We start from the raw sequence: 10,769 nt of genomic DNA, 5'->3' as shown, positions 1-10,769 counted from the left end.
CAGTAATGAGGAAGCATTAAAGGACTTAGATTTATACATATATGATAAGCAACGAAAGTAACCTGGAGTTTGGTAGCAGACCTCAGTAACAATAAATCGAAGTAAGAGTTATGGTATACTATGGCCTACGTAGATGTAGTAAGACTAATGACGCCCAGAGGAATAACTTGTCATAATTTTGTATATGTTCACAAAGTGAGGCCAAGAGATTGGCTAAAAGCTGGAGGAAAGAGGAGAGAAAAGTCGCATAGGCGCACATACAAGGTCAGAGTCATACAAGCTGCATGATATAAGATAGCAATAGTTATGAGATTGAAAGAATTCTGACCACAAGTCATGGTATGAGAAAGAGGCCAAAAGGGGGGAATGTCCGGGCCTTTAGATTTATTCACAGAACAGTTGCCTAGATGGCAAGAAGAGCACAAAAGTATTCGCAAGGACTATAGGTTATGATAATGATAAGTGCATCAGTTAACATTCGAGGATGAATGTTCCAAAGAGGGGAATGATGTTATACCCCATGTTTTTGTACATGAAAGTACGCCATACGTAAATTGATGAAAGCTCGGAAATGAGATGTTACATCCCGTATTTTTGTACATTTAAGTTTCGTTGTAAGTTAATCAACGTAAGTTCGGGAATGAGATTACTTTGGAATTATAAGTATTACGCTATTTCAAACAAGGGATAAGTAAATTCATAAAGGTGAGAGGGTAAGCAAATCGAAGAAAATGAGTTTCGTCGAATTTTGTCAATTTGGGATAAAATACGGTCTGAGCTATAATACCTTGTATTCATGTACTAGTGCCATACAAGGTACCACATGACCATGATAGTAAGGTGTATAAAGTATGTTAAAAGTGAGTAGTATTTTAAGTAATTTGAGATAATTCTTAATTATATGGGTAATTGGTTAATTATTGGATTAGTGGGGGATTAATAGTTGATTAAGGAAAATGGGTGAATATTTGGATAAGGTTAAGGAGGCATTAACGTGGCAGCACACTATGCTCACGTAATGACTCTTAAATTCAAGTGGAAAGGTGGCAAAGTTAGATGAATTTTGGTGGCCAAGTCTTACTAAGTGGGGCCCACACTCAAATATTAAAAGAGACCTCTCTAGTTCATTATTAAATCTCTACAAAGTTCAAAGAAGATTCAGCAAACTCATTCATAAAAGATTAGATGTTAGCAACGTGATTTTGCTACAAATATCATACGAGACTACGTAATGTTATAGTAATGGGATTTTGCGATTCTAAGGGAGTACGGTGAAATCTTTCTCAAAGAATATCATACGTATTTTCCCCTACCTCGATCCGCCGTTACATGTTTTGTCGCAATCGACGTGTGTTAGAGAGATTGTCAAGAGAATCGGTTAAGGTATGTTAAGGCTAGCCCTTCTTTCTTTTGGTATGATCCATACGATACAAACGAAATGAGTAAACGCTCAATTTTCATAAATGACTCTATTCATAGAAGTACTAGGGGTGTCTATATTCTTGATTCACCATGTGAATTATTATTATATCTTCTGTTCATGGGTCTCAGAAAAATACATATTTGATAAAGTTTATCCGAAAGGCATATTGATTATATGACATTCTGAGAAATCTTATTAACGTATTTCTTATGCATTTCATGCATTTATACATGTACATTGACCCATGAACAGATGGCGTTATATATGCGTATATAGTATATGTATATGAGATATGGAAAAAGGTTATGGCGTTATATACGCACCACCAACTGATCAGCTGGTATACGTTGATGATTTTCCCACGGTAGCCGAGATGATATGATGGGATACTCTCAGAGGCTTGATGATGTTATTAACACATATACCTATGCATTGTATGACATTTATATGCGTATACGTGACATTATAAATATGAAATGATTCACAGAGTTATTCAGACTTACATGTTGAGTCTTTTACTCCATGTTACTCTCATGTCTATTACTTACTGATTTACATTCCTTACATACTTGGTACATTATTTGTACTAACGTCCCTTTTGCCGGGAGACGCTGCGTTTTATGCCCGCAGGTCCCGATAGACAGGTCGGGAGTCCTCCAAACAGGCTATCAGCTCAATGGAAGGTGTTGGTGCGCTCCATTTGCTTCGGAGTTGCTATTTGGTCAGTATTATTAAGATATGTATTGATTGGTATTGCGGGGCTCTGTCCCGACCTTTATGATAATTACGTATTCTTAGAGGCTTGTAGACAGATGTCATGTATATGAAAGATTGTATGGCCTTGTCGGCCTATGTTCAGTGTACAAGTGATCATTTTGGTCTTGTAGGCCAGTATGTCATATGTATAAGTTTGTATTCCCTCATGCTTTACTCCAGTTCATTTACCTCTGATAGAGTGAAACGAAAGATACGTTACGTTGGTACTCGGTTGAGTAAGGTACCAGGTACCCGTCACGGCCTATCGGTTTGGGTCGTGATACCGTGAGCATTGTGGAACTTACAAATACTTGTTAATGGAAGGATGGACCAGTTATCAACTTTATCAATCGTTGGAGTAATGTAAGCCTTAACTGCTAATATAGGCTGAGCTAAACTTCTGGCATAGAGATATGCATCTAAAGTATGCATTGGGGACTTTGTTACATCTTTAAAGGTATCAAGCCTTGGACATTTGAAGAACTTGCCACTCATGCCCATGACATAGAGTTAAGCATGGCCTCCACTGAAAATGAGAGTTTGCTTGTCTACGAGACTCGCAAAGGGAATAATAAACAAGATGTTAAGAAATATAGCAAGTTCGTGACTAATTCTAAAATCAAAGAAGCTATGAATGTCAACACGTCGCCTATGAAGTTCATAATGAAGGTGCAAGAAGCAAATTATGAAAAACACTTCTTTGCAAGATACGCCAAGTAGGAAGTTGACACTAAAAAAGTGCAAGTAAAGGAGTAACCATTTTTGGATTCTAATGTACCCATAACTTTTGAATAACTACTCGAGATAAAGATCATTGAGCTTCCACATATGAAGCGGCCAAATGAAGATGGGAAAACTAATTACCCAAATTACTACAAACAATATCAAATTGTGATTCACCTTCTTGAGAGATGTTTTGTCTTCAAGGACAAAGTTATGGACTTAGCTCGTGAAAAGAACATCGTGCTTAAGGATGAGAAGTCAAGTGTGAACCAAGTTTCTATCTCCTTTGTCTTATTCAATCCAGATGGGTTATAAAGTCTTGAAGAAAGTAAAGATGAAGAATTACTAGAAAATAACAAAGACAAAGTTGATTAGCCTGAAGATGAAAGTTGGACCTTGCTGACTCTCCATAGATGCCACAAAATAAGTCCACGAAAAGAATTAATGGAATAATCAACAAGGAAGATGATGGTAAAAAAGATCGAGAAAATAGAATCCAATTAAGCATTTGAAGAAAGCGAAAGTGGAGGTGCACCCCCCTGAAAAGCTATGATATCTAATGACTTTGAAGGAATTCTTACCAAGATTGTTTTTCACAAAGATTTCCCCTTGAGAGTATTGAGGCCTCTTGTTGCAATACTAATAAAGTAGAAGAAAAGAGTGAATACCTACCGTTGGCACCATCTTCAAAGTCGGAAAAGCTCATTGAGTCTATTTCTCAAGAAGTTAATTCTTGAGAAGAAAATGTCACATTCACAAGTGACGACCTTCTATTAGGTGACACTCCTTATAATCACCCCTTATACATGGTTGGCTCTATATTTGATGAAAGGATGAATCAATTTTGATTTATAGAGGATCCTCAGTGAATATTTTTCCAATTTCCACTGTGAAATAACTTGGCATTCCCATGGACGAACTCTTAGAAAATCGTTTAAAGATTCAAGGATTCAATCAGGGGGGAAGAGCCATAGATGCTATCAAGTTGGAGATCATAATTGGAGTCTTGCGATCAAATGCATGGCTGTATGTGATCGATGCAAAGACTTCATATAATGTCTTGCTCGACAAGCCTTGGATACATACAAATAGAGTGGTTTCGAATACCTACCATCAATGTTTGAAGTATTACGAGAATAAGGTCGAAAAGAAGATAGTTGATGATGACAAGACTTATACTGAGGCTAAGTCACACTTTGCCGATGCAAAGTTCTACTTGAAGAACTATATAGTAAAGTCAGTGAGAGCTGATGAAATTACAAAGATCAAAAGTGATGAGCTCGCAACTAAAAGAGCTGAGGTAGCTGCTAGTAAAGTCAGATTTGCTATTGAGGAGGTATATCCTAGCTCGAATAAATCTCATAGAGGGAACATTGTGTCTTATGTCAAGGAATTAACTCTCATGCTTCACTATGTCCCTAAAATAAAGAAAGAGGATGGTGAATTATCTAATCTCCAAAGTAATATTCTGAAGGGGTTAACTTTTCTGATCAGACGAATTGAGGCAACAAAGTTGTCCTCAAAGCTACTTGTAGGGTTTGTGGCCCAAAATCTTTTACAAAATATGGCACTCTCTACTAAGGGTATGGATGAAGGTTTTGATCCTAATGCTTACAAGTTATTGCAAAGGCCAGATATAATAATAATGAACCGTCAAAATTATTATAACTCTCATCAGAAGTTGCTAAGAGGCAACCACGGGAAGGTTTGGTATAAAAATAATCCTAACCAATTCGCATATCTATAAGAAGTGTAGCAACAACTATATCATAGTAGAAGATAAGTCTACCGCTTCTGATAGGCTTTCTATATTTAATCTATTTGGAGAATCAACTGTGAGAACTTTCAATAGAACCATCGAAGAATAAGAACAAGTTCCAGAGAAATTATCGAAATGTAAGAATACCCTCTTCGCCTAGAATCCAGAAGATCTCTAAGGATTTCCAAATCTTGTTCCTTCTAGAATGAGGCAATAAACAAAACTCACGGTTTTGTTTGAGAAGGTACCAGAAAAAAGTCACACACTTGGTCTATACCAAGAAACATGATAAATATGTAGAAAATGTGCATATCATGTCATTGTAGAAGGAGAGCAAGATACTTCATCTCTAATAGAGGTTGATGAGAAATTAGAGGATATTTCTTGGATTTACCACATATCTTTCATAATGGTGATCGCCAAGAAGATGAAGATTCTGAAGATGATCGGCCAAAACATTAAGATGGGATGAAGTTCACAATTGATGCTTGAAAGAAGTTAACCATGGAACTAATGAAGAACCCAAGCCCACCTATTTGAGTGTTCTACTAGCGATTTATGAGGAGAGTGCTTATGTTGAGCTACTCTAGGAGTATAAAGATATATTTTCTTGGAGTTACAAAGAGATTCCTGACTTGGAGCCCAAAGTAGTAATCCATCACTTTGTAGTCAAGAATGGTGCTCGTCTTGTTAAGAAAGCACAAAGGCGCTTTAGGCCGGACTTGGTCCCTTTGATTGAAAATGAAATTAATAAACTCTATTAAGATAGATTCATTTGTGAAGTCAAATACCCTACAAGGATTTCAAGTATTGTTCCTATGAGGAAGAAGTATGGCCAAATTCAAGTTTGAGTTGACTTTAAGAATCTCAATAATACATGCTCCAAGGATGGATTCCCACTTCATATTCCAGAGCTTATGATTAAAGCTACTACTTGGTACAAGTCAATGTTGCTCATGGATGGTTCATCGGGCTATAACCAAATTCCCATGGAACCAAAAGATGAAGAGATTTTCGCATTCTTTAGCCCTAAGGGTATTTATTGCTACAAGGTGTTGTCTTTTGGCTTGAAGAATGTTGGCGCCACATATCAAAGGGCTATGTAGAATATCATTGATGACCTCCTCCACAAGAATGTTGAATGCTAATGTTGATAACTTGGTAGTGAAGTTAAAAAAATCTGAAGTCATTTGTAAGACTTGTGAATAGTGTTTGAGTTTCTCTAGAGATACCAACCTAGAATGAATCCGTTGAAATGTACATTTGGAGTTACTTCTGGAAATTCCTTTGGCTTCATTGTTCGATATCGAGGGATCAAAATTTATCAAGCTAAATTGATGTGATTTTGAAGATGCCTGAACCTCGGAATATTTATGAATTGAAAAGTCTGCAAGGAAAGCTAGTTTATCTTAGGAGATTCATCTCGAATATAGCTATGAGATGTCAACCATTCAGCCATCTTATGAAGAAGGGTGTTTCTTTTGAATGGGACCAAACTTGCAGCAATGCTTTCAAAAGCATCAAAGATTACTTGACGAAGACTCCAGTTCTAGTGGCCTCTATACTTGGAAAAATATTAATATTATACATTGGGGAACAAGAAAGATCAATTGGAGCTCAATTGGTCTAAGAGAATAGTGAAGGGAAAGAAAACTCCTTTTATTACTTGAGCATAATGATGACACCAAATGATCTGAATTATTCACCAATTGAACATTTGTGTTTGGCGCTAGTTTTCTCGATTCAAAAATTGAAGCACTACTTCCAAGCTCACGATGTTCGCCTTGTCTCCAAAGTCAATACAATCAAGTTTGTGATGTCAAAACCAGTCCTCAGTGACCAACTCATGTTCAATAATTTGATATTGCGTACATCTCTCAAAATTCTATACAAGAACAATCATTGGAGGACTTCTTGGTAGATTAACCTATACTTGATGATTTGGAGCTAATTGATGAACTACCTGATAAAGATGCAATGGTCATTGAAGTTTAATTTCCATGAAAGATGTACTTTGATGGCGTTTCACATTGCAGCGGTGTTGTTGCTGGCATAATATTTGTCACTACTGAAGGAGAGGTTCTGCCCTGCTCCTTTACTTGACGTAACTCTCTCCAATATATTTTTGAATATCAAGTATTAATACATGGACTTGAAATGGATATCGATATTCAGTACTTACAATTTCAAGTCTTTGGTGACTCTCAATTAGTGATCAATTAACTTTTCAAAAAACCTGAAATATGCCCATATCATGATTATGCTAAAATTAATGGGATAGCTCGGTGATGTGACTATTCAAGATGTGCTTAGGAAGGAAAACAAGAAGGCTGATGCTTTAGCTACTTTGGCTTTATCGTCTACCTGATCAAGCTCAAGTTACTATTTGCCACAAGTGGGTAATACCACCGCTAGGTGAATATGTAAGTGAAAAGGTTAAGATTAAGTATCTCATTGATGTTTTTGAATCTAAAAAGGAAGACTGGCAACAACCTATAATCGACTACTTATGTTCTAGAAAATCCAAGAAGGAAGACTGAAATTCCCGTCGGGCACCCTGCTTCATTTACTACAAAGATACTCTATGCAAAACATCATTTGAGGGAGTACTCTTACAATGCCTAGGGGAGGATGAAGCAATTTAAGCTTTGCACAAAGCATAGTTTTGGGTATGTGGATCATATCAATCTGGGCCAAAACTCCACTTCCATATAAAGAGGATTGGATATTATTAGCTAACGATGGTAAAAGATTGCTTGGACTATACTCAAAGATACAAGGTTTGCCAGTTCCATGCAAATTTTATACATTAGCCTCCTGAAGTGCTATACTAGATTGTTGCATCCAGACCATTCGATGCTTGGGGTTGGATGTTATTGGACCGCTACTGAAATCTTCTAGCAGAAACTTGTACGTCTTGGGTACAACTGATTACTTCTCAAAATATGTGGAAATTGTTGCTTTCAAGGAAGTAAAAAGGAAAATATTGCAAACTGCATCCGAGCAAATATCATCTATTGCTTTGGCATTTCTCGCTACATAACAACCAAAAATGACAAGCCATTCAAAAATAAGTTGATGAACATGATTTGTGACCTATTTAGCTTCAAGCAACATAATTCTTATATGTACTACGCTGACGCCAATAGTCTATTTGAGGCATTCAATAAGACCCTACGCAACTTGTTGAAAAAGTCATCTCCAAGGCCAAACGAGATTGGCATTACCATATAGAAGAATCTCTATGGCCATATAGATCAACTCATCGCATGGAAACACAAGCAACCCTTTATTCTCTTGTCTATAGAATCGAAGCCATATTTCCACTCGAGCATCAAATACCTTCCTTGTGACTTGCTATTCAAGAAGGAATCACTGATGAAGAAAATGCTTGACTTCGACTAATAGAGTTGGAGGCTCTTGATGAGAAGAGGTTGGAAGATCAACAGGGCCTTGAATGTTATCAAGCTCGATTGTCTTGCACCTTCAATAAAAGAGTTCGCCGAGATCCTTTCAAGTAGGAGATCAAGTGTCACGACCCAATTCCCCCATATGCCGTGATGGTGCCCAACGCTACCGTCAGGCAAGCCCAAGGAAATTAACATAACGATCGATAGTTTATAACACTTTTTAAATCAAGTAATAAAATAATTAAGCGGATTTTGGTTTAGAAATCATGATAAAATACCAACATCTTCGCCAAGATATGAAGCATGAACAAAATATAAAGCTGAATGTCATAACAACGATACAACCATAAACAACTGTCTACAATTTCCAAAACTTGGTGCCACAAGTGCCCGAGCATCTACTAGAATATACAAAAATACTACCACTGTCTGGAATAAAATATAGACAAAATACAATAAATATAAAGGAATGAGTCTCTGTGTACTACGGGCCAAAACATAGAAGGCACGCCAATGCACCTGTGTGACCACCAGATGTACCTGTCTCAGTACCTGCACAATTAGTGCAGAAGTGTAGTATGAGTACGCAAATCAATGCGTACCCAGTAAGTATCTAGTCTAACCACGGAGAAGTACTAGGGAGGGGTCAACATCGATACTTAATAGTGGTCCAATAATCAATGTATAGAACAGGTAAGAAGCATGGCAAGTAGCAACAAAATAGATAAATATGTACAATATGCATTACAATAAAGGAAGCAGGTACAAATCCGACAAGATACTCAGATACGCATGGACTACCAATCGACACATTTCACATAACCTTGCTGAGGAGAACGACCCTATCCCATAAGAATATTGTTGAGGCGATCACTCTGATCCCATAAACATAGTATCACATAATCCTGCCGAGGCGAATGACGCGATCCCATAAGAGTAGTATAACATGATATTTCTGAGGTGAAAGACCCCATCCCATAAGAATATTGTTGAGCCGAACAACCCGATCCCATAAGAGTAGTATTTTATAATATTTCCAAGGTGAATGACCTGATCCCATAAGAGTAGCGAAACTTTTAACTGATCACTAGCCCAACTCACGAAGATACGTGCGAGTCAAGTAGTCAAGAAACTACCGAACAAATAAGTATAACACGAGGATACGTACGTAAGAGAAGGCACAACTCTACTGATAAATCAAGTATCCGCCAAATTCTTTAAGTAACAAGGCATGGTAAACTATGCAATCTAAGTCATGAATTCAAGTATTTAAACAGACAAGATTAACTTGAGTAGTACACTTAAAGTATGGTGTAAGTCTAAGTCTTCCCGGACTTATCAAGAATATAACATACGCACGGACGCTTGTCACCTTGTACGTATGTAGCTCCCATAACACATAGCATATAGCAAATAAAATATCTACGGAGATACGTTCCCTCTTACAAGATTAGACAACAGACTTACCTTGCTTCAAAATTCAATAATCGGCTCTAACACTTCTTAAAACCTCAAACCAATGCCAACCGATCTGAAACTAGACAAAGAACGTGCAAACCAATCAAAACAAAAACCCATAATGTAACAATTAGAAACAATTCTCAACCCCACACGAAAAGTCAACAAAATTTAACCCCGAGCCTACGCACCGGATTTTAAAAATTCTCGAAACTAAATGTTACCCATAGCATCACAATCTCAAATATATGATTTATTTTAAATTTCATGTCCAATTACATGGTAAAATGCCCCTTTTACCAATTCTTGGTATTCTAACAAAATCTCACAATTTCTATTAACTTCCATGTTAAAAACCATATATAATTTATATATTTAGCTCACAACAAGTTGGAATTACTTACCTTATATTAGTTGATGAAAATGACTCTTCCAAATCGCCCAAAATTGATTTAGCAAGAGAGAAATAAGATGAAATGAGCATAAACCCCAAATTGAAAACTTATATTCTGCCCGAGCGTACCTCTTTTTCGATAGCAGAAGCACCCTCGCGATCGTGAAGGCCAACTCTGCCACAACCAAAATTACCTTCTTTGAAAATGCGAGGGACCTCCCAGGATCGCGACCAATAGACAGCCAAGCCTATGCGAATGCGAACCCAGCTCCGTGAATGCAAAGCGTCCCAGCCCCAGAACTTCCTTTTCTGCGATCGTGAAAGACTCGCGCAATCGGGAAGAGCAACTGCCAACCCGTGCCAGCTCCGCTAACACATCACGTTCGTGACCCTCACCATGCAATCATGAAGCACAATAAGTTCCCCAGCAAGTACACATATGTGCCTATGTGACCACCAGATGTACTTGTATGCACAATTAGTGCAGAAGTATATTATGAGTACGTAAATCAATGCTTACCCAGTAAGTATCTAGTCTAACTGCGAAGAAGTAGCGGCGAGGGGTCGACATCGATACATACTAGAGGTCCAATAATCAGTGTACATAAAAAGTAGACAAGTAAGAAGCATGGAAAGTAGCAACAAAGTATATAAGTATGTACAACATGCTTTACAATAAAGTAAGCAGGCACAAATCCGTCAAGATACTCTGATACACGCGGACTACCTATCGAGACATTTTACATAACCCTGCCGAGGCGAACGGCCTGATTCCATAAGAATATTGTTGAAGCTATCAACTTGATCCCATAAGAATAGTGTCATATAATCCTGCTGAGGCACACA

This window comes from Nicotiana tomentosiformis, chromosome 3 (assembly GCF_000390325.3).
Source record: "Nicotiana tomentosiformis chromosome 3, ASM39032v3, whole genome shotgun sequence".
Lineage (NCBI taxonomy): Eukaryota > Viridiplantae > Streptophyta > Magnoliopsida > Solanales > Solanaceae > Nicotiana > Nicotiana tomentosiformis.
This window is presented reverse-complemented; position numbering follows the sequence as displayed.